The 22,232-nt window shown below is 45.3% G+C and overlaps 1 protein-coding gene across 2 annotated transcripts in view; it reads left to right on the top strand.

Annotated features, from left to right (window-relative positions):
• Window positions 1-22,232, top strand: part of ankrd11 (ankyrin repeat domain 11) — a 133,817-nt gene that overhangs the window by 39,055 nt on the left and 72,530 nt on the right. The window contains exon 2 of one of the 2 annotated variants that reach the window (XM_053616647.1): window positions 4,191-4,316. The exons of the other annotated variant lie outside the window; for it this stretch is intronic. The gene's annotated coding sequence lies outside the window, so the exon portion shown is untranslated. The remainder of the gene's footprint in view (window positions 1-4,190; window positions 4,317-22,232) is intronic. 2 annotated transcript variants of the gene reach the window in all.

Raw genomic sequence — 22,232 nt, forward strand, 5'->3', positions numbered from 1 at the left:
CCCATCGCAGGGCACAATCACACACTACGGACATTCTGGAAATGCCAGTCAGGCTGCGACGCATGTCTTTGGACTGGTCGAGGAAACTGGAGTACGGGGAGGAAACCCGCAAAGCACGGGGAGAACTCCGCGCACACAGGGCAGAGGCGGGATTCAAACCCCCAACCCCGGAGGTGCGAAGCAAACACGCTAACCACTAAGCCACCGTGCTAACCACTTGGTTTAATTTGATTTGTATGGCACTTTTCAGAGTAGACGTTGTCACAATGCAGCTTTACAGAACTCCAGATGTAGATTTAGATAAACAAGGCAGAGGAGACTGTGGAATGAAAAACTCCCCGAGACGATATAAAGTTTCTAATGGGAACTCTTCCTCTTTTGGGAGACGCTGAATCGACTATAAATCATTACTCTTAATATATAACTCTATACTATAAAGTCAGTGCTAAGTAGAGCCGAGCGATATTACCGATATACGGTGTTGATCTCGTGATAAATGATTACGCGATACACTGTCCTGTGATATCGTTGGTATGGTGATGTATTTTTAAGGATGCCAGGGTCTTCAGCGGTTCAGTTCATCGTCTTGTAAATGTATAGGTGTGTACATACGGTTCTTCTTCTTCCTGTTAGCTGTACCGTTTCATTAGCCAGGTTGACTTTAGGATATTATATCTAGCCTTCTTTATCTTCAGCTTCTCATGCTTGTGTCCTCGGTCCTAAAATAAACCATACCGACATGTTGCTAGTGTCGGTGTCGTACAAACAGAAGTTTTAGTTTCCACTGACCCGACTACCAACTTGGCAAGCTATTGTGTTGATATGTTGAATGTTCAGTGTTGTTAGTTGCAACTGCCCATGGCAATACGAGAACTCCCTTATTGTCTCGAGTGTGTCCGGTCAGGCGGTGTGTTAATGTTCGTTAGAAGGAGATTTTCTTCCCGGTGTTTCATAGTCGATTCTTTAAATAGTTGATGTTATCAGCAGACTCTGTTTACACTAGTGCGTTTTCGTTTTTAAAATGAGAACGATCCTCGTCCACACGGGCGTTTCCGCTGTGTTTCAGAAACGATCCTCGTCCGCACTACACGACCGAATACGCGCGTCACGTGACCGTTCATGTACACTGGGAATGCGCGTCCAAGTGTAAACAGGAAGTTGGTTGCTAGTCCAAACCGGAGTTCCATGTAGGAACTTATGCCGCTTGAAACGAGATTTGTTGTCGATTTCTCTAATCATAGCTCGCCTCTTGCGCATGAAGCAGCCGCAGTTTTATAAAATACAGAATTGAATTGCACAACGGCTGCTAAGAATGACGACAAAGCCAGCAAAGCTTGCGGATCAGTGTCCGCGTTGTTGTGTATACGATCGAGGTAGCGTAACGGTCGTGTGGTACGGGTTTGACGAATCAGGGAAGGATACGCAATGGTCCAGAAGACCCAATCGGGGGTGAATGTGGGCGGAGCCACGTTTTCATTTTGGTCTGTTTACACTGAAACGCAACACTGAAACGCATTTCCAAAAGTCTCCGTTGTGGAGGGTGGAAAACGCCGGAGTAGTGTAGACTACAGGGGTAACCGTAGCAACAGTTATGTGATTTAAAATGACTACTCACTAGTGGAAACAGGGCCTTATAGGCCTCGATGGAACATTTCTCCTCATGTTTACGATATCCACCAGGTCTTTTGATGGGGCCGGTGGTCTGTGCCGTGTCTGGCTGATCTGTGTTTAGCGGCTTTGCTGGTGTCTGTTCTGCGTGTGTGGTCAGGAGGTTTTTGTGCTGTAAGATTACAGGCCTCGTTAGGAGGCAGTGCGCTCTGTACTGGATTAGTCCAATCTGTCCGATTGCTGCTGGGAAAAGCATCAGGGGCCTCGTGTATACACACACACACACACACACCACAGTGCTCAGGCCTGGCCTTAATCTGGTTTCGCCAGCTCACCGTTAACAGTTTGTAAGCTGGAATGCCTTTCTGTGCCAAGCAGGTGCAAGCAGATTTATTCCTACCAGCACGGCATTTCTCCAGGATCACTTGTGCTTTGTTTTCTGTTTCGATCTGTAATTCTGTCACTTCTGTTAGCCAAGCACTGGTCTCTCGTATCGAGTTTCATTATCCTCTTTCTAACTGTAAACACTGATTAGGTTTGAAGGCTAATGCGGGACAAAAATTCCTGCTTAGCCAGCTGGTTATATTTCATAATTATTCTTCTGCAATATAAAACCTTACAGTTTACTCCAAACACATCAAGGCTTTGTACTTTTTTTTTTTTTTTGCTTGCACGATTATCCTCGTCTTTGTTTAGTTCGAAATCAAATTAAATGATACGTGATCAGTGCGAAAACGCTCGTTCATGTGCATCATTGGCAGTTTAACAGCACAAGCTAACGTGTACTAGCTGTGTAGACTCGCCAGAGGCCCAGCGATCTCTCTCTGATCCTTCCTTCCTTCTCTGTAATAGGGTTGTCACGATACCATCAACACATCTTACGATACTGTACCGGCTGGAGTATCACGATACCACGCAATATTGTGTCCATTCATAATTCAGATTCACAAAATGAACCAAATGTACAGAAATCCATGGATATTAACGGAAACAGACGAAGCAGGTTTTCCTTTGAACGCTTTATTAACGAGAACGAATAACTGGCTTTCGGAAGAACGCAAGAACGATCGTACAACCGGCGAGTCACGAATTCGGTGCGTCTCATATTTCATCTCTTGTTCCCTCGAGCAAATGGAAATCGTCCTCAGAGAACTCGGAATGAACTCGATATTAGGAATAGATTACTGAATTTATAATGAAAAACAAATAAGGAACTCCAAACAAACAAACAAAAAAAAAATGATGAAATCGGGCAAACACGGCTAATTTTAGTATTTACACACGGCGCTTCGAGGAACGTTCACTCGCTTGTATTCTGCGAAAGCAGTGAGACGAGTTGTTTTAGTGAAAATGGTATTAACTGTCGCACATATAGTGTTACTTCCAGTACTCCCGTATTTACAGTACTACCGTTTAAAAATACAGCGGCGTCGGCGGTGTTTTGAAGCGTTAGTATCGCAATACTACCGTAGTTAACGGAATATCGTGCAACCCCAACACACACTATGTTTAACGAGAGGTCGTATATGACGGTATAAGATGAAACCGTGATTTTAAGTTTCTCTTCGGGTTTTTTTTTTTTTTTTGCAGTCAAACAGTAAGGTAGGTAGAAACTAAAGTTGTGATCTGGATAATCATTCCATCTAAGTGTTCGGAGCGCAATAAAGAAATGAAATATCGCCATATCGCGCGCTAGTGCGAACAATAGAGGGTTCGCCAGTAGAGCAGGACGACGCGAGAGCGTGCGGACGGAAGGACGTGCGCTAAAAGTTCAAATAGTAATAAACAGCGAGGTTTTAACACGTGACTCTTTTATTAGCCTCCTAAACGTCCTGCTACGCGCTGTGCGTTTCTGCGTGCGAGTATAATCGCAGTGGCGACATGCAGAACTGCGTCGCCTCATTGATATTTTTGATCGTTTGTGCTCGAACAGACCGTGACAACAATATCCATGGCAACCCTCCCCAATCAGGTCAGAGTGTAGGAGCGTTTTAAGGTGCGCGTGTGTGTGTGTGTGTGTGTTGCAGCAGCTTTGCATCTATTTATGTACGTGCGAATACTGTAGAGTCAGTCACAGGAAAGAGGTATTAGACATCACTGTCTGCTCCTGTGCAAGTAACTGTTTAGTGATTCTACTGAAACAGCAGAGGCTTGCAGTGTGTGTGTGTGTGTGTGTGTGTGTGTGTGTGTGGGTCGAGCTGTGAGAAGCTCTGCAGCGCTCTTTGCTTGCGGTCTTTCGACCCGAGAGAGCAGAACGGACACACTCTCCAATTGGCCAAGTCAGCAGAACAAAACAAATAACTGCCACAATAATGTATTTGATCAAAGCAGACACCAAAGCTAATGTATCTGATCACACCAATGTATCTGATCACACTAATGTATCTGCTACACCAATCACCCCCCCCCCCCCCCCCCCCCAAATCATCCCTCTGAACACGTGTGCACTGCCTAGATACACGTCTGATTTCAGTACTTGTAGCTTCTCACAGTTAAACAGCTGATCCTCCACGTCAGGAATGTGAAACGCTAGCGTTCAGTGAACTGATCTCTCCGTTTCTCTTGTTTTTATTGTTTTTCAGGATACCTCGGACTTCGCCACGAGAGCCTGTCTTTTTTTTTTTTTTTTTTTTTTTTTTTTTTTTTTTTCTTTTTCCCTTCTCCCTTTGGATTTTAATCACTCCCCTCTGAAGACAGCCATGGAATCGGTAAATATGCTCTTCCTTTCATACTTCCTTGAGTAGTCTTGTTCTTCCATTTGTTTGCGGTTTCCTTTTCTGTCGGGATCAGCGCAGGTCTGTGGTCCGGGCGTCTCTCTCAGACTCTCGCTCAGAGTCTGTCGTCTGAAATTATCTTCTTCAGCGACGGCGTTAGAAAACGAACCCGGGCGGTCGCCCTTTGGAGCTCGGTTAGAAAGTGCGCATGTGCGTCCGCGCTAGTACTAACATGCAAGTCTAGCGCACTGGAATGCGTGCGTGTGTGTGTGTGTGTGTGTGTGTGTGTGTGTGTGTGTGTTAAAAGCAGGGCTTAGTGCATGTCCAGGCCCTGCCTGTCTCCTGATCCTGTGTGGAGGAATTCTTTTTATTTTTCCTCTGGTTTTGAGCTGCATGGATTTTAGACTGTGGTGTTAGTGTGTGTTTTGTTTAGGGGTGGTGGTAGTGTCCCCGCCCGAAAAAAAAAAAAAAAGTGGGTCAGCTTTGTCGCGCTAATGAAGTTTCCCCCTCTTGATCATGCGCTTCATGTGACGGCTGCGTCAGACGGCCCTGGTGGCTCATGCCCCCACACACACACACACACACACACACACACAGACACAGAATTAACTATTGTTCCTCATCCTCCCTCGCCTCTCGTCCACATCCATGTGTCCGTGTGTAGCACTTCCTTTTGAGCGTTTTTAGCCTTCCTGCTGTCGGAGTTATGCCACTTCTGTTTACTTAATGTGGGTTTGGGTTTTATTAGATAGACCCCGGCTCCGTTAACTTCCTGTAATCAGATATATAACACACTGGATTATTCAACAAGAGCAGTTTCTCTGACTGATATTGGAAAACCGTTGTGATTTGGCCGTATTGGGTCTTTGATCAGTTTGTGTGTGTCACGGGTTCGTAACGTTGCAGAGCACGGATTTATTACAGGGATGGACAAATCTGTGCTCAGCAGACAAGTAGCTTGGTTTTCACACGTTCGTTTCATTTGCTGTGTTCAAACGTAACACGCTTCACGGTGGCGTGATGCACGTTAATAACGAGTCTTCATTGGTCACACATACATTACAGCACAGTGAAATTTTCTCTTCTTCACGTACGCCAGCACACCAGGAAGTTGAGGTCAGAGCGCAAGGGCGGTTAATGCTGTATCTGTAGAGCACGCCTTCGAATCCCGCCACCTGCTGCACTACACACACGGGCCGGAAGAGGTTTTTGTTAGGGCGATTAGTCAGCATGAGCAGATTGAATCTTTTCGGAATAACGAACAGACAAGTATGTGAAAATACAGACAAAACCAAGCCTTGCAAAAAGCCATCGTATTGAGCGGAAGTAAAGACTCAAATAATCGTTTATTCTACACGTGATGTGAGGAAAGAACATCGCAGCTCATAGCCAAAACGTCGGCCTTCCTTTCCTTTAAGCGGCGGCGTTCACGCTAGCCTTTCAGCACGTGGCAATTTCCATCGACTCCCGTTCACACGCATGCGAACGCTGGAGCCCGGGAAACGCACGCGTCGTGCTTCCCCTTTCACCGCGTTCCAAAGTTTTACGTTCTCCGTGCGTGTGAATTCTCGGCTTGGGGTCTGCAGCCATAGGAGCCGCTGCTGTTTCCCTCTGAAATCGTATCTGCTTATCTGCTTACCATCAGTGGAAACCAAGCAGTCTGATCACAAAGCTCATTATAGCAGCAGGCCTATGTGTGTGTGTGTGTGAGAGAGAGACACAGAGAGAGAGAGAGAGAGAGAGAGAGAGTATGCGAGTGTATTTCTTCTTCTCAGTCTCCGCCTCTTCATGTGATACCAGTCACATGGTTTCCAGGCAGCCGGTACAGTAAATCAGAATCAGATTTTATTTTTAACCGCTCTAAATCCTGCTCGTGCTGATGGGTAGCAGAGCCCGTCGCTAACAGAGAACCCTGCACACTTCTCCACTTCTCTCAGTCTCCGGCTTTGTCTCTCACCCTCCCCCCTTTTCACCCCCCAATCCTCATTTCTCCTTGAAGCCTGTGTGCACATCCTCCACCAAGAAAGATATTATTCGCAGTCTTGTCAGTTAGACTCTGCCGTCATTGGTTGCAGATGAAAGGTAGCCCTCTCCTGTGATCGGCTTCGCTTCAACACTTTCCTTCTGCTTATTATAAGCATTTTTCCCTCTCTCTCTCTCTCTCTCTCTCTCTCTCTCTCTCTCTCTCTCCCCCACCTGGGCCTTTCTTTCGACAGGATTAGTCTGCAGCACTCCGATTGAGGAAGTGGGCCCTGCCAGTCATATTACATAAGTCTCATAGCTCAGCTTGAGACGACTATAGGGGCTTTGTTCGCCGATTCCCCTCCCCTACTTCCCCTCCTGGTGGGCCACATGCTAATGCTCCATTCAGAGAGCCCGTGTGCTCCGAACAGGCCCGTCTCTGTGGCGAGAGAGCAGAAATACGCGCATCATTACCCTGCAAAATGGCATCTCGCTCGCGCCTTCAAGCGCAGACATGTGCACTCGGAGACTGAAGAACGAGCCGGAATGTAAAGCCTGCCAGATTTCCCTGTGCATGCAGCGTGCAGAAATGGAGGGCAGGAGAGGTTTTTGGCTGTGACTCATCCTACATTAAAATATCAGACCATATGGACATCAGCAGATCATCAGGCTGAACTCAGCATACTGTTGTTGTCTCCATTATTAGGATTTTACTGAAGGTTACTAGCGTGTGTTCGGGAAAGGAGGAGACGGGTGGAACAGCACACGTACGCATACATACATACGTACATACATGTACATACACATACATATACATACACACACGCATGCGCACACACGCATGCATACACATTCACATATATACATGTACATACACACACACATGCACACACACACACATGCATACACATTCACATATATACACGTACATACACACATGCATACACACACATGCATACACATTCACATATATACACACACACATGCATACACATTCACATATATACACGTACATACACACACACATGCACACACACACATGCATACACATTCACATATATACACGTACATACACACACACATGCATACACATTCACATATATACACGTACATACACACACACATGCACACACACACATGCATACACATTCACATATATACACGTACATACACACACACATGCACACACACACATGCATACACATTCACATATATACACGTACATACACACACATGCACACACACACATGCATACACATTCACATATATACACATACATACACACACACATGCATACACATTCACATATATACACGTACATACACACACACATGCACACACACACATGCATACACATTCACATATATACACGTACATACACACACACATGCACACACACACATGCATACACATTCACATATATACACGTACATACACACACACATGCACACACACACATGCATACACATTCACATATATACACGTACATACACACACGCATGCATACACATTCACATATATACACGTACATACACACACACATGCATACACATTCACATATATACACGTACATACACACACACATGCATACACATTCACATATATACACGTACATACACACACACATGCACACACACACATGCATACACATTCACATATATACACGTACATGCACACACACATGCATACACATTCACATATATACACGTACATACACACACATGCACACACACACATGCATACACATTCACATATATACACGTACATACACACACGCATGCACACACACATGCATACACATTCACATATATACACGTACATACACACACATGCACACACACATGCATACACATTCACATATATACACGTACATACACACACGCATGCACACACACATGCATACACATTCACATATATACACGTACATACACACACACATGCACACACACACACATGCATACACCTTCACATATATACACGTACATACACACACGCATGCACACACACACATGCATACACATTCACATATATACACGTACATACACACACGCATGCATACACATTCACATATATACACGTACATACACATGCACACACACATGCATACACATTCACATATATACACGTACATACACACACACATGCACACACACACACATGCATACACCTTCACATATATACACGTACATACACACACGCATGCACACACACATGCATACACATTCACATATATACACGTACATACACACACGCATGCATACACATTCACATATATACACGTACATACACACACACATGCACACACACATGCATACACATTCACATATATACACGTACATACACACACACATGCACACACACACACATGCATACACCTTCACATATATACACGTACATACACACACGCATGCACACACACACATGCATACACATTCACATATATACACGTACATACACACACGCATGCACACACACACATGCATACACATTCACATATATACACGTACATACACACACGCATGCATACACATTCACATATATACACGTACATACACACACACATGCGCGCACACACACACACATTCACAAATATATACACGTACATACACACACGCATGCATACACATTCACATATATACACGTACATACACACACACATGCGCACACACACACACACATTCACAAATATATACACGTACATACACACACGTGTGTGCTGTGCGGATTGTCCCACTAACCTAAGGCCAATTAATAGTCCAGTATTTCTGCTTGTCTTTCTGTTATCTATGGCTGAGTAATATGATATAATATCGATATCATGACGCGTGATCTGGTAGTGTACATTTCCAGCATCTCTCTTACAGCTGTATCTATTGTGCAACGTTTTTTAGGCTATAAACTTATTTGATGTTACAGATTTGTACTGAATCTTTACTGAAAAAAAAAAGTAAGGAATCCCAAAGTGGATTATTTGCCTATAATAGCACATCCTGAAGTGTTTTATTCCTCTTATACCACAGTCGTTTGCTAACGATGGCCATTTTTAATTCATTAACGAATGGCGTGTCTTGCTTTTCGACAATTCATGTGGTGGAACACCCACGAGGACAAGTTGCTGTTATTACTTGGATTAATAGCGGCTATCATTTCCTCACCAGCTTCTCATTTATTCTCGGTCTTGAGGTCAATCAGTCCGTACACGAGTTCGCAGAGTTTTTGTTTTTATTTTTTTCTTTGATAAATGACATGTTTTGATTAATCCGTTGATTATTAGCTCTAGATTACATGGCTCGTCCATCGCTCAAGTCTCTGTGAATGATAACGTGTTAGAAGAAGCACGTTAAACCTGTGATTTGAACTGCAGCTGGAACTGCTGTCACAGAAAATGTATCCGCACCTTCTGACCAATCGGAATAGAGTTCAACAGAGCTGTGATGGAAATCGAACTCGGTTTTGCTCTGCGTTTGTTAGCACACCTGTATGCATCCGGATTTTGTGTATCTTAGAAACCTTTTCGAGGATCATATTTAGGTCGTATATACCACAGCACAGTCGAATACTCGGATCTGATTGGCCAGAAGGCGTGCGTTATCTTTGTATAACAGTGCGGCCCGGATAGTGGTTCCAGATGTAACGTGAACGACAGGTTAATATTAATGCGCTCATTCTAATACCTTATTGTTTCCATAGTAACAACTCCTCCACGTGTACGTCGTACGCTCCACGTAATCTTCGACTAATACACGTACTTTAATAACACCCTGTTGTTTTTAACAAAGTGAAACACGTAACCATTGAGGTGAGGTTGGTGTGGGAACTACCGTTTATCGCGTCATACCAGGGAGTAACTCGTCTCTCGGATGCTCCAACATTACATCTAACGATAAACCGTTGAAACGTGTGACGTGCCGCTCTCGTTTAGACGGGATTCTTCCTAGCGTTTTTGCAGAGGCGCAAAAAACGGATTTATAAAAGGACGGCATTCCTTTTCTAATATCCGTCCCCTTCGTCCTCACTGCAACTCTTCGGAATAGAATGCTAAAGAAGTTCGGCTTTGGGAATGGACTGATATCATGGATCCGTTTATTATACGTGGAACCGTAAGCTTCCATATATACCGGCGATGCTAAATCTGACTATTTTACTTTGTCACGGGTTACGCACCAGGGATGTCCTCCCTTACTTTTTGCCGTAGCAATTGAGCCTCTCTCAATAACGCTTAGAACGCTTCCTGTGTTTCAGGGTCCTGACGACTTGCTGCTTTACGTTACAGATCCATTCACATCTATTCCAGAGATAATAAAAATAAAACAGACCGGCGTACCTTTTCACCCGGAGGGTTCAGAATACAAGTATCTCGGCGTTACCGTCACCCGTTCCTCTACTGCATTAACGGCGGCAAAAATGTATGATGTGTCACTCATTATTAAATAGAAATTCGAATCGTTTGCAAACTGCTGTAGTATACGCTGAATAACGCACGCCAGGCCACGCGGTTATACGAAAAGAGTTCACTTTGGGGTGGGAATGGCACTCGGTTTCGCGTCGAGCTGCACCACACCACCCCAGCATGCATTGTTTTCATTAGACAGTCCGTCATGTGGTATTAATTAATACACAGTGGCGAATACGCAGTAAACGTTGTTGACGGACGTTTATAGCGGTGCAACAGTGCGCACTTTATCCGCAGTTGTTCTGGCGTTTTCATAAGCAGGAATAGGAGGAGTGCAGCCTCGCTGTGTAATTCCTGCTGATTACGTGCAGGGAAGTAGGATGGCAGCCGAACTCGAGGAGCATTTTGAAAACGGGCCTTTTTTCTGTAGTTGGGCTCTTGCACGTCGTTAAAGTTCTGGCAGCAGCGAAGTAGCTCTTAAGATCCTAATCCAAAAGAATGAGATCACTATTCCATTCATCACCGTGGCATCTGATTGGCTGCGCTACAGACGCATTACCCCACGCCGTCCTGAGGTCACCTTCGCTCAACAAGTAACAGCACCACTTTATGTCGGCTGTACACGTCCAGAGAGATTTTAAAGGGGGGGGGGGGGGGGGGGGGATGGAAATGAAGCTGTAGAACTTTTCCAGGTGGAGGTCTGTTTCCTTGTGGCGGTGACTCAAAAGCAGCTCTCATTTTAGTGCTAAGGAAAATGCTAACCAAGACCCAAAATCTGCATGAACCCCACGACCGTTCCCACCAAATAACGGAATAAGGACGAGTGTTATTGAGTGAAGGCGAGTTCATCTCGTACTGAATGTCAGGAATGTGATGTCAGGAAAATGAAGCTCATTCTCATGCTCCGTTCAAGTCCTTGGCTGGCGTTTGTCCCTATTCTGCTCTTCCTCCCACACGTGTAACGGCCTCCCACACACTCCGCCAATCTTTTTAAGACCGCGGTGGCCGCTCTGATGGATGGCTGCTGCTTCAGCGCAGCTCCAGAAGGTCATGAATTTTTGCCTGGATGTGCTGTGCATGAGGAGCAGCGAAGGGCTTTTCTTTTTAATAGACTCGCGCCAACTTCCCCCTCGTGCATGTTGTGTGTGTTTATTAGAGCTCACTGTAAATTTGGAAGCCAGCTTGCAGTGATTCATGTGGATGTGCGATGAGTCATGGTGGCGAAGGCGTGTTCGCTTTGTTAAGGATGCACCGCTGACGGGTTCTAGGTGCTTCAGTTTTGGACACTCGAGCTTGTTCCCGCCGGTTACTCGTAGTGAGATTGCGAGCGAACGTTCAGCGTGGAACCCAGCTAGAGCGCGAGAAAATTCTGCCTGGACTCCAGCACCATAAAACAAGGGCTGAATAAAACCTGACACTACTAATGATGTCACCTGTCAGAGGTTTTTGGGCTTTTTAGGAAATACTGCTTTTTCACAGCGGTAATAGTATTTATTTGTTGCAGTTCTTTTCAGAGGAAAAGCCATTTTGGAGAAAGTGCTGATCTTCCTCCGTGTTTGAACGTTTATCGTTGTGAAGGTTTGAATAAGCGGCTAACGGGCCAGCACTTCCTGCTGAATGAGTAATCGTTAATGATTGGTTCATGGCTAAAAATAAGGCAGTTGGAAGTGATTGTTTTGTTTTCTCATATTTTTCATGTTGCTGCTTTTGACTAGCATTTTTGACTAGTAACGCTGCCTGGTTTTTGTTTTTTTTTTTTTTTTTTTTTTTTTAAAATCCCCAAGCCTGTTCCCATGGACCGTTTCCCCAGTGCCGCTATCCCAGCAGTTATTTGTTCATGTAGCAGTCAGGAATGTTTTCTAACTTGTTTACTTCTGTTTCTCACAATAATAACAAATTAGTCATTTAAACCACCATGACGGAAGGAGTTTGTAAAGATGTCCATGGCCTATTTGTTCCAGAAAGCTTCATATATGACCAGCTGTATTATAGTAAAAGCCTCCCGATGTTTGTTTTTTTTTTATTTTTTATTTTATTATATTTCGTCTCAAACGTCATACTACTTCACATCTGCTTTGAACTTGAAGACGGAGGAATAAGTCTACACATCAGTATCCATTTCTCTTTCTGTTCTGTTTTTGTCAAAATGTCCCTTTCTGACCTCTCTAGCTCAATCTCGGGCCAGACACGCTTCCTTTAATTGAGAAGTGGTGAAGGTTCATGTTTACAAAGCTACAGCTGATGAAATAGGGACAGTCCCCCCCCCCCCCCCCACCGACTCCCCCACCCCCCCATAGGCTACATTGATGAGCTCTGCTATAGTATGAAATGATAATATTTGTATATAATATACGTTCGCGCTTTCATCCTCCGCCCAGGTGAACGACTAGAACGTGAATAGGATTGTCCAACGTGCCCTCAAGTCGAAACCAAACTAAACAAGGTCAGCAAGAAGAAATATAAAGCTCGACGGCAAAGCTCACCACGACGAACATCGACTCCAGACTAAATATGTTTATACATGCCCAGTGTGTATAGGTATTTGTCATTGTAATGTACCGTTGTAATAATAACCAAAGAACCGAATGTCTCCAGATAAACCTAGTGATCAGTCACCGCGTTTAAACAACATCCCAATAGTTTATCGTCGTAATTATGGCTTTCTCGCGCATTATCGTTCGGGCTTGGTACGCCGACACGAGATCGGATTTATCTTACATGTTTTGTCATCCCGTTAGTCTGATTTATTTTTACATAGAGGATCGTAAATCATCCTTTTGCCGGGCAGCGATTTTGAACACAAGCCCTAGAGCATTCTCCGGAAGCCGAAGAAATATTAAGAGCCGATGTCCGAGACTCGCACAGCTATCTCGGTCTGTAACTACTGTAATGATGTACCAGCGTGTAACATGTTATAATCCAGTGGTTGCTTATTACAGAGGAGTCCGCTAAACCATGAACCATCCCACCCCAGAACAAATGAGAGTTTGTTTTGTTTGGTTTTTTTTTTTTTGTACTGAACGAACTTAAAAGAAGCCCTCCCATTGTGACTCGTGGTAGACATGGTTTTTGTACGCTTTCGTTGTCGTGTACGCTTCTCCGACACACTGATTAAAGAACACGTAGAGCTTTAGAGGCATCACATTGTTTTTCGTAGGAGCTCTTTAAGCTCCATGTGCACACAGTAATTGGATTCTTTGTAAATGCAACGTTTTATTCCCCCCTCCCCCCCCCCCCCCACACACACACACACACACACACACTTTTCTTTGACTATACAATGGAAGGACTTATTCTGTCTTTTGCTGTATAAAATGTCAGATGCTGCAATTCGAAGGGAAAGAGCAGCTGTAGCTGTGTGAAAGACGAGTCCGATTAAAAACCACCGCCGATTAAATTCCGTACACGTTCATACCGCTTCTCCTGTTTATACTTCACTAGAACTTTAGGAGTTTAGTCTAGCTGCTGTATTTTTCTTCCAGGCGTGTGAAGCAATACTGCATGCTGTTGTTCGGGTTTGTTATGCTTGTATGATGGACTGCGTATCTGCAGCTCTCTCTGTGTGTTCTGTTCACCTCTCCTGCTGATGTTTCCACACAGATCTCATCTCCTCATCCCTTTCATTCCTGTGTGACGTTTGGGTTTTTCCCCTGGCCCTTTTCTCTCTTGGTCTCTGTCTTGTGTTCTCTCTCTCTCTCTCTCTCTCTCTCTCTCTCCTCTTCTCTCTGCCCTGGATCATGATGACTGCGCTGTTTTTCGTGCCGCTGCAGCTGAGTTAGTAAATGTAGCATTTGATCACAAGGCCAGGAGAGCAAGATCCCGAAAAAGTACCTTAAAATCCCCCGACCTGCCTTACAGACAACAATGGAGCGTCTTGGGAGCACGTGTCGGTGAAAGTAACGCTCAGGAGTAGCGGTGATGTTTAAGGTGTACTTAATAGCGTTGCAGAAAGTCTCTTCATCTTGGGTCTGTTTTAGGTAAATGCGTCTTGGGAAGATTGGAGTTCTCTTTGCTGTGTCTCCAGTTTCTGATGTTAATGGTTACTACGACTACGTAATGGCCCTGTTTTTGATTGCTCGTGTCAGTCAGGCTCTGGTTTCAGGAAACCGTGCACTTAACATATTTTCCAGTAATCCGAATGGCCATGAAAGGGCCGGGAGTCGTGTCGAGCAGGCCTGTAAGACGGGGGTCTAACCCGTCGTGGCCTGTTTCGGCTCAACCCTCCAGGACCAGGCAGACCGCTGCGACCTTGGTATCGAGTGTCCCTTGCCTGGTAGCAAGCCAATAGCACTCCTGGGATGGCGTGTCCTTGTTTACGATCCCGTGGCGTGTCCGCATACCACGTGCTGCTCTCATTAGAGGTGCTGACCTTTTGCTTTCTGCGATAATTCACTCGGGGAGAACTCTGAATTGACTTGGACCAGAAGGGCTTATTTCCAGTATCCTCTTGCCTGTTGCATAAACAAGTTGTTGTACGTGATATGAAGCAGGCCACGTCTTTCTCCCGGTCCTCTGCCAGCCATCACACTAATGACCCAGCTATGTCCAACAGTACCCGACCTTTATACTGACCTTTTTGGGCCAAATGCATCTTTCTTATTCATTCTCTATGTAATGAAATGAGTCTTGTTTATGTTCTCTCAATCTGGCTCCTTTCACTAGTACCTTGTAAGGTTAAGATGTTGAAATGCACTGGAAATGTTGTTGTTTTTTTTTTTTTTGACCTGAGTAACCGTTTTAGGGAACTGGACCGGTCATGCATGTTGAGCTGTTTGTATGTTGTTGGCCTTTCTTAATTATTTACCTTCGGAGAATAGTCAGCGTCTGGGAATTTTTACACTAAGGTTTTGGACGTTAGCCAGCGTTTTGCATACATAGCCAGTGCTACTTTAGGATTTTACAGCGACCGTGATGGTGATTAGTTCCCATATTTATGCATATTACATCCATATTACTAGGCTAATCCATCCTTTTTATTTATTAATTAATTTTTTTTTTTTTTTTGAGTGCATGTAATTTATTCTCTCAATTCCATTTCATAAAACGATTGCCCAAACTCTGATGCACACCTTAATTGGAGTCTTCCAAACACTGTGATTTTTGTTTATTCCATCCCACAGCGTTTCATTGTCCTCTGTTGCGTTTCACTACAGTATTAAAGCTCTACTTCTGAAAAAGCATTTCTGTGGGTATAAAACCTTTTGTTGTGCCTCTGTTGTGAGCTGAGCTGAAACGCAGGCTCTTCGTTTTACCGGATCCAGGTGGCTCTCTATTGCTGAGCTTTTCCCTGCTGGTGGCTTTGAAAGCCTCCAACTGGCTAGCCGGATCTGCACAGAATGGGTCTGAGCTTGTACGTCGTGCAGGGAGTCCATATTTGGAATTTTTTTCCTCGTCGTCGTTGTTCCTACTCACTCTTGTTTCTCGCCAATGAAAACATTTTGTTTGCTTTACCAAAGCACTGAATGAGCTCATTTTTACCGTCACCTTGATACCTGAAGTGTTGTTGGGTTTTGTTTTTTTTTTTTTGTTTTTTTGGCATGAGTTTAGTCAAACAGATTGTGCTGTAGTGTTGGTTTGTGATTACTGACCTGTTCTTTGTTAGTCATGTTCACTCGCACACCTCAAGACGTGTAGCAGCAGCACCGTTTGCTGGGAACGGTTTGGGCAGATTTCACTGAAGTCCTTGAGAAAGAGTCTAGATCTTTTTGGATTTGGTTATCGGTCAGCTGCGAATAGAGAAGTCGTCGCAGTACCACTGCGTGTCCATTTTCCTTGCCAGAGCCAAGCAGCGGCCATCAGCCAGCCAGGAGAACAGACGAGGTGGCAGATGGGGCCTCCTCAGACTTTAACCCTTCCCACGCCACACATGCCCCATCTGTCCACTCAGGCAGGCCCAGGCCTCCCATCTCAGTCCTGCTTCTTCATGCTGTATTCCCATCCACCACAACTCGTGCGCTCACGGGGTCTTTGATTGCCTACTGACCATCAGGGGACATATGTTCGCCTCCACATGGGGAAGTTCAGCATCCAGTCTTATATTCTGTCACTCCTCCTTTTATACGTCCTGTATCGGGATGTCTAGATTAAACCGTTTGGTGCTGTATCACTGTCTCGGTCACCTGACCTGTCTGTCTGTAAACGGCACGGCACCACCTTTTTTACACAGCAAGGACAAATAAAACCTTCGCCAGTGAACACCTGCTGTGTGTACACAATGGGCTTTTGGTTACTCATTTAAAGCTGGAACAGTGACTCGGTTGTATGAATACATCTTCCCTTTTAGTACCTTTCAGCCACATCCTTGATAAAAAACTGATCAATCTCTCTGAGGAAACGTTATGGATGGTTCCCCTTTTCGATTTGCTTGTAGTGCTTAGAATAAAAGCAAAGGGAGGATCAATACTGACTCGGGGAGGGAGTGTTTATGAAGGAGCACTGGACTCTTTGGTGATCTGTTTCAGTATACAGGCATTTGAAGTTTTGAGGTATCTCGGGTTCACTTAAACTCTCGGGGTCTCCAGTGTGAATGTGGTTCCGCTTACAGTTGCGGCTAATGCATGTTTGCACCCTTGCTGCTGTTCGTTCCGGTACGAAGTGCTGAACCCAGGTTTAAGCATGCCTGTATGTGGCCTTCCCATTCCAAACCGCTTTTGTGTGTTCACTTCATGTTTAGTCTTGCTTCCCCACAAGTCTCCTAAGAATAGGTCAAAGTTATGTCATCTGTTTTTTGGAGACAATGCCTGGCAAGGTTCCCCACTCTCTGGTTTGAGCCCTGGTCATCCCTCTGGCCCGGTCAAACCCAAGTAAGCCTGGAGAGAAAAAGACTAGATCAGAAGAGTGTTGGGAAGGAGTCAGTTCAGGTTTATTATGCAAGGTTGGGCTTTTTGCAGCTATAAAAGAGAGCTCCTTGTGCTATAGACCACAGCAGCCTGACGTTTGTCCTGAAAGGAGGTCCAGGGGTTTGGCCAAGTGCCACGTTGCCCTCCCTTCCTTTCTCCTCCTTCTGTGTTCTCCACTTGGTCAAGTGGGCAGGGTGACTGTCTCTCTGTCTCTCTGTGTGTGTCTCTCTCTCTCTCTCTCTCTCCTTCAGCATTATGCTGCTCTCTTTCTCATTTTGCTCCTGCAGAGTTCAGGACATTTTCCTGAGCTCTGTCCGGGTATATTGACCTCTAAATACTAGCCAGAGAAGGTTTATGTCCCGTCCCCCCCCCCCCCCAACCTTCTCTGCTGTTCGTCAGCAGAGGTCACAATAGCTTGGGTTAATTTTAAACCCAGCTTCAGTGAGGCTATAACCGGTCATCCTGCCACTGATTACGTCATTTGTGTGACTGATGACTCGCTCCTTTCTGGAGCTCGGAAAGACCTGCAATCCGAGTCTCTCCAGGACCAGTGGCGTACGGAGGCCTCAGATTGAAAGCTTTCTCTTAGTATGATTTACTTTGCAGATTAAGCTATGTGCGTGCTCCTTCACAGCAGAGTTTGCCAGTCTTGGACAGAGTTGGGCGCTGAAAGTGGAACTTGACCAACTGGAACGTTTGTGTGTACTTAGCAAGGGTTTTTGGGTTTGTTTTTTTTGGTGGAATTGGACACCTGGCTTTGAAATCCCTTTTGGCAGGGGCTTATTTTGGCTGTGGCGGGCCAAAGTTTGCAATACGTTTTGAGAAGACGGCAATTAAACCACTGCTATATGTGGAAGTGGTGCTCTGTGCGTCAGAGTAACCAAGAGTTGATGGTCTGCACCGCGCTCTCTATTTCTGTCGGTGCGAGAGAATACGCATCGCCGAAATGACAGGTTCCTGATGCTCTGTCCAGAGTGCCGTCAGATCAGCGCGCTCTCTCTATTGAGCTTGCTCGTCACGGTGGTACTCTGGAGTGAGTTCCAACTCTCCAAAGCCTCATTTATCATTCTTCACACTCTGCGTTTCAGATTCTCTCCCGCTCTCATTACCGTCAGCGTTCTCCTAGTCAACGTCAACACGGAGGACGAGAGCACTGCCCTCCGTCATTGCCTCTGCCGAACACCAGCACACAGGAGCCGTAGCAGAGCAGCCTTCCAGGCGTCCGCATGTGGCCTGCCTGTGAATGTGTGCGTGTTTCCATTGAGAAGGCACTAATGGTGTTTCTGAATCTCTCCTCCCCTCTCTCTCTCTCTCTCTCTCTCTCTCTCTCTCTCTCTCTCTCTCTCTCTCTCTCTCTCTCCCTCCCTCTCTCTCTCTCTCCCCAGGGTGGGAGCATTATCTTTCCTGACTGTAAGAAGTCCATTATTTACTGAGCGCTGAGCCCATCCTAAGACAATGTTCCATTAGATTGCATCAGCCAGATTTATTGCTCTCTCTCTCTCTCTCTCTTTCTCTCTCTCTCTTTCCTGTTAGCTGGACTGCAGCATGGCAAGACTGAATGAGACCAACCGAGAGGCCTGTGCACTCATATAAGAGAGAGCTGGGGGATTTGGAGAGGTAGCAGTGAGTGTCCTGTGGCCTGTAGAGCAGAGGACGAATTGTTGACGTTAGATAAGAAGCGCATCTGAGCAATATTTTTGAATCCAGTGGCCGGTATGAGCTCTGCAGTCCCGCACATGCTTTCACTTCCACCGAACGAGGGTTTTTCCTCATAACGCATTTTTCTTCATTGCTGTGACCTCCCTGTGTGTGAAATGGCTGCACCGTTTTTCCTCAGTGGCACATGATGGTGTATTGGAGCAGAAGTGAAAAACGAAACCATATTGATTGATGGGTTTTTTTTTTCTTCTCCCTTGCCCACTGCTCTGTGTGACGGACAAATAATCAGAAAATGTTTACCGGTGGGCCGTTTTTCACTTTGATGGAGGTTTATATAGAAAAGCAGTGCGGTCCGGTTTGAACCTCCTGATGCATCCTGAAGATGGCAGTTGTTCAGAAGTCCTACAGCCACTCTGGGTTTGAGGGTTTCTCATTTTAAGACTGATGGTACTCTTGGTCTCGGACCTCAGGGATTAGCATGAGGGAGGTTGTGTTTTCCTTAGCGTGTACACAGCACTTCTGTAAGGTGCGCTGGATAAAAGGTGTCTACCAAACGCGCTGACTCAGAACGTCCTGCAGAAAGAAGCAGTTGCGTGTACGAACCATTGGTGGAATGCATGCTGGGTAGTGGCAACTTTGATGGATGTAAACACGATGATGCGCAGTTGCGACTTCTGCCAAAAATGCTGAGATGCAGTACTGAGCTGTAGAGTACTAAAGAAATAACACATTAAATGCTAGTTTTATGCCAGAGGACTTCTTAAAATAAGGACTAAAACACGTCTGATCTGTTTTATTCCTCTTATACCACGGCAATTTGCCAACCATTCCAATTTTTTATTTATTAAAGACATGCATGTTGTATGTTTCCTGTCATCACTTGTGTTATAGCAGCATTAAACAGTCGCTCTCTCACCAGCCTCTCTGATATCAAGCTGCTCTTAATCAACACACTCTCCCCAGTCAGATTCGAAATAATAATAATAATAATAATAATAATAATAATAATAATACACGACCGGGCGTGCTGTTCTTGGAAACTAATCAACCATAGTGCGGAGTGATGCTGAGACTGCAGAGTCTGTCCATAATCCGTGACCTCGCCAGCACCACGGTATAAGAGTAATACAATGTGTTTAGTGATCGTGCTAAGCTAATACGATGTCAGACCTGCAAATCAGCGCCTCACTGCTTGACTCACGTTCTCATAAAGTGAAAGTTGTGCTGCTGTTGTAGAACTGAAAGGCATGACGTGAGAGAAAGAGAGAAGGTGCTAAAGAAAAAGCCTAAACTGTCTCGACACATTTTGCATCCTCTCGTATGGGTACTTCTTGCGTCAAATCTGCATCCTCCCCTCTAGATTCCTCTCCCTCTGAATGTATATTTGCCTCGCATGACTCACTCACACACTCTCTCTCTCTCTCTATTGCATCTCCTTTTCATGCTTCCCATCCAACCTTGTTCGTTTTTTCTTCTTCTTTCTTTTCTTTCATCTCGCATTATACAGTTGCGTAGCATCTCGTTCTGTCTCGAGCTCTTCCCTACGTGGTGTTCTTTCTTTGTCTCTCGTCCTTTTCTTCGCCGCTTTCCCGAGCACCATTGAAGCGTCGGTGAAATGGCTCCAGTGTAATGTAGGCTTTGTTCCCGCGCCAGAGCTCTCGCTGCACTCGACCACAGTGCTGATGAAGCTGAAAGGCCCTGTCCATTAAAAGGCATGAGCTTGCATTGTGAATATTTCCACTCCGGCACCCTACACGCGCTGCACCGAGGGAGGGAGGGACGATTGGGTGGAAAGGGAACGTGAGAATGACGGGGAGAGAGAGAGAGAGCGAGAGAGAGACGTGCCCATCGTGCACAAATGCCCTCCTCACCTTCACCCCTCCAGCCACTGCTGAGCTCAGCCGACACCACGGGTGAGAGAGCGGTGACCTGTTCATAATGCAGCTCGCGTTGATCTTCATGCGTGACGCATTCTTAATGAATAGATGTGCTGATTAGAGCACATCAGCCTCCATCATTACGCCAGGTTTGAGGGGTTCAAGGGAGATTGAGTCTTGTCAGCATAAGAGAGCTTAATGCGCTTCACCCTGTAGGACGCTCCTTCAGGGGCAAGGATAAACGGGCACGGTCTACGCTCGCTGGAAATTAAACCGAGTCATTTGACCGAAGACAGAAATGCGCTCACAACAATTTGAATTGAAAGCTTTGCTTTAGCGTTAACAGCTTTAATGTTAGCATTTAAGGTAGCCCATGGAACATCCTTGTGCCAGGATTTCTATCATCACCTACTTTATTGCAGCTATAAACAGTTGTTGCCTCCCCAGCCTGTCTTTTGTTCGCTTTTAGGCCTTGTTTACACTGGTGAGTTTTCGTTTTAAAATGAAAACGATCCTCGTCCACACTACACGACCGAATACGCATGTCACGTGACCGTTCATGCACACTGGGCATGCGCATACAAGTGTAAACAGGAAGTCGGTTGCTAGTCCACACCAGCGCTCCATGTAGGGTTTGAAACGGGATTTGTTGTCGATTTCTCTAATCGTAGCTCGCCTCTTGCGCATGTAGCAGCTGCAGTTTTATTAAATACGGAATTGAACTGCACAGCGGCTGCTAAGAATGACGACAAAGCCAGCAAAGCTTGCGGTTCAGTCTCCGCGGCGTTGTGTATACGATCGAGGTAACGTAATGATCGTATGATAGGGGCTTGACGAATCAGGGAAGGATACGCGATGATCCAGGAGACCCAATCAGAAAACGTACTAGTGTACACAAGGCCTCAGAAGCTGGTTTTCTAACTCACACGGCAGACAAACAATCACAGACCTTTGCCCGCGGCCCCGTTAACAAAAAAGCACGATTATCTTGTTTAATCTCAAAGTGCTTCGAACCCTAAGCCTTTCGACATTCTGAAGCTTGAGGCCAGAAAAGTGCACAAAAGATACCAGACAGTCTGTATCCTCTGCGCTGAGAGTACTGAGCGGTTTCTGTTTTAAACCGAAAATGCACTAGTGTAATCAGGAGCTTAAGGTTAAATAATAAAGCACCGCTTTTCAC

Source organism: Ictalurus furcatus, chromosome 27, assembly GCF_023375685.1.
Source record: "Ictalurus furcatus strain D&B chromosome 27, Billie_1.0, whole genome shotgun sequence".
NCBI lineage: Eukaryota > Metazoa > Chordata > Actinopteri > Siluriformes > Ictaluridae > Ictalurus > Ictalurus furcatus.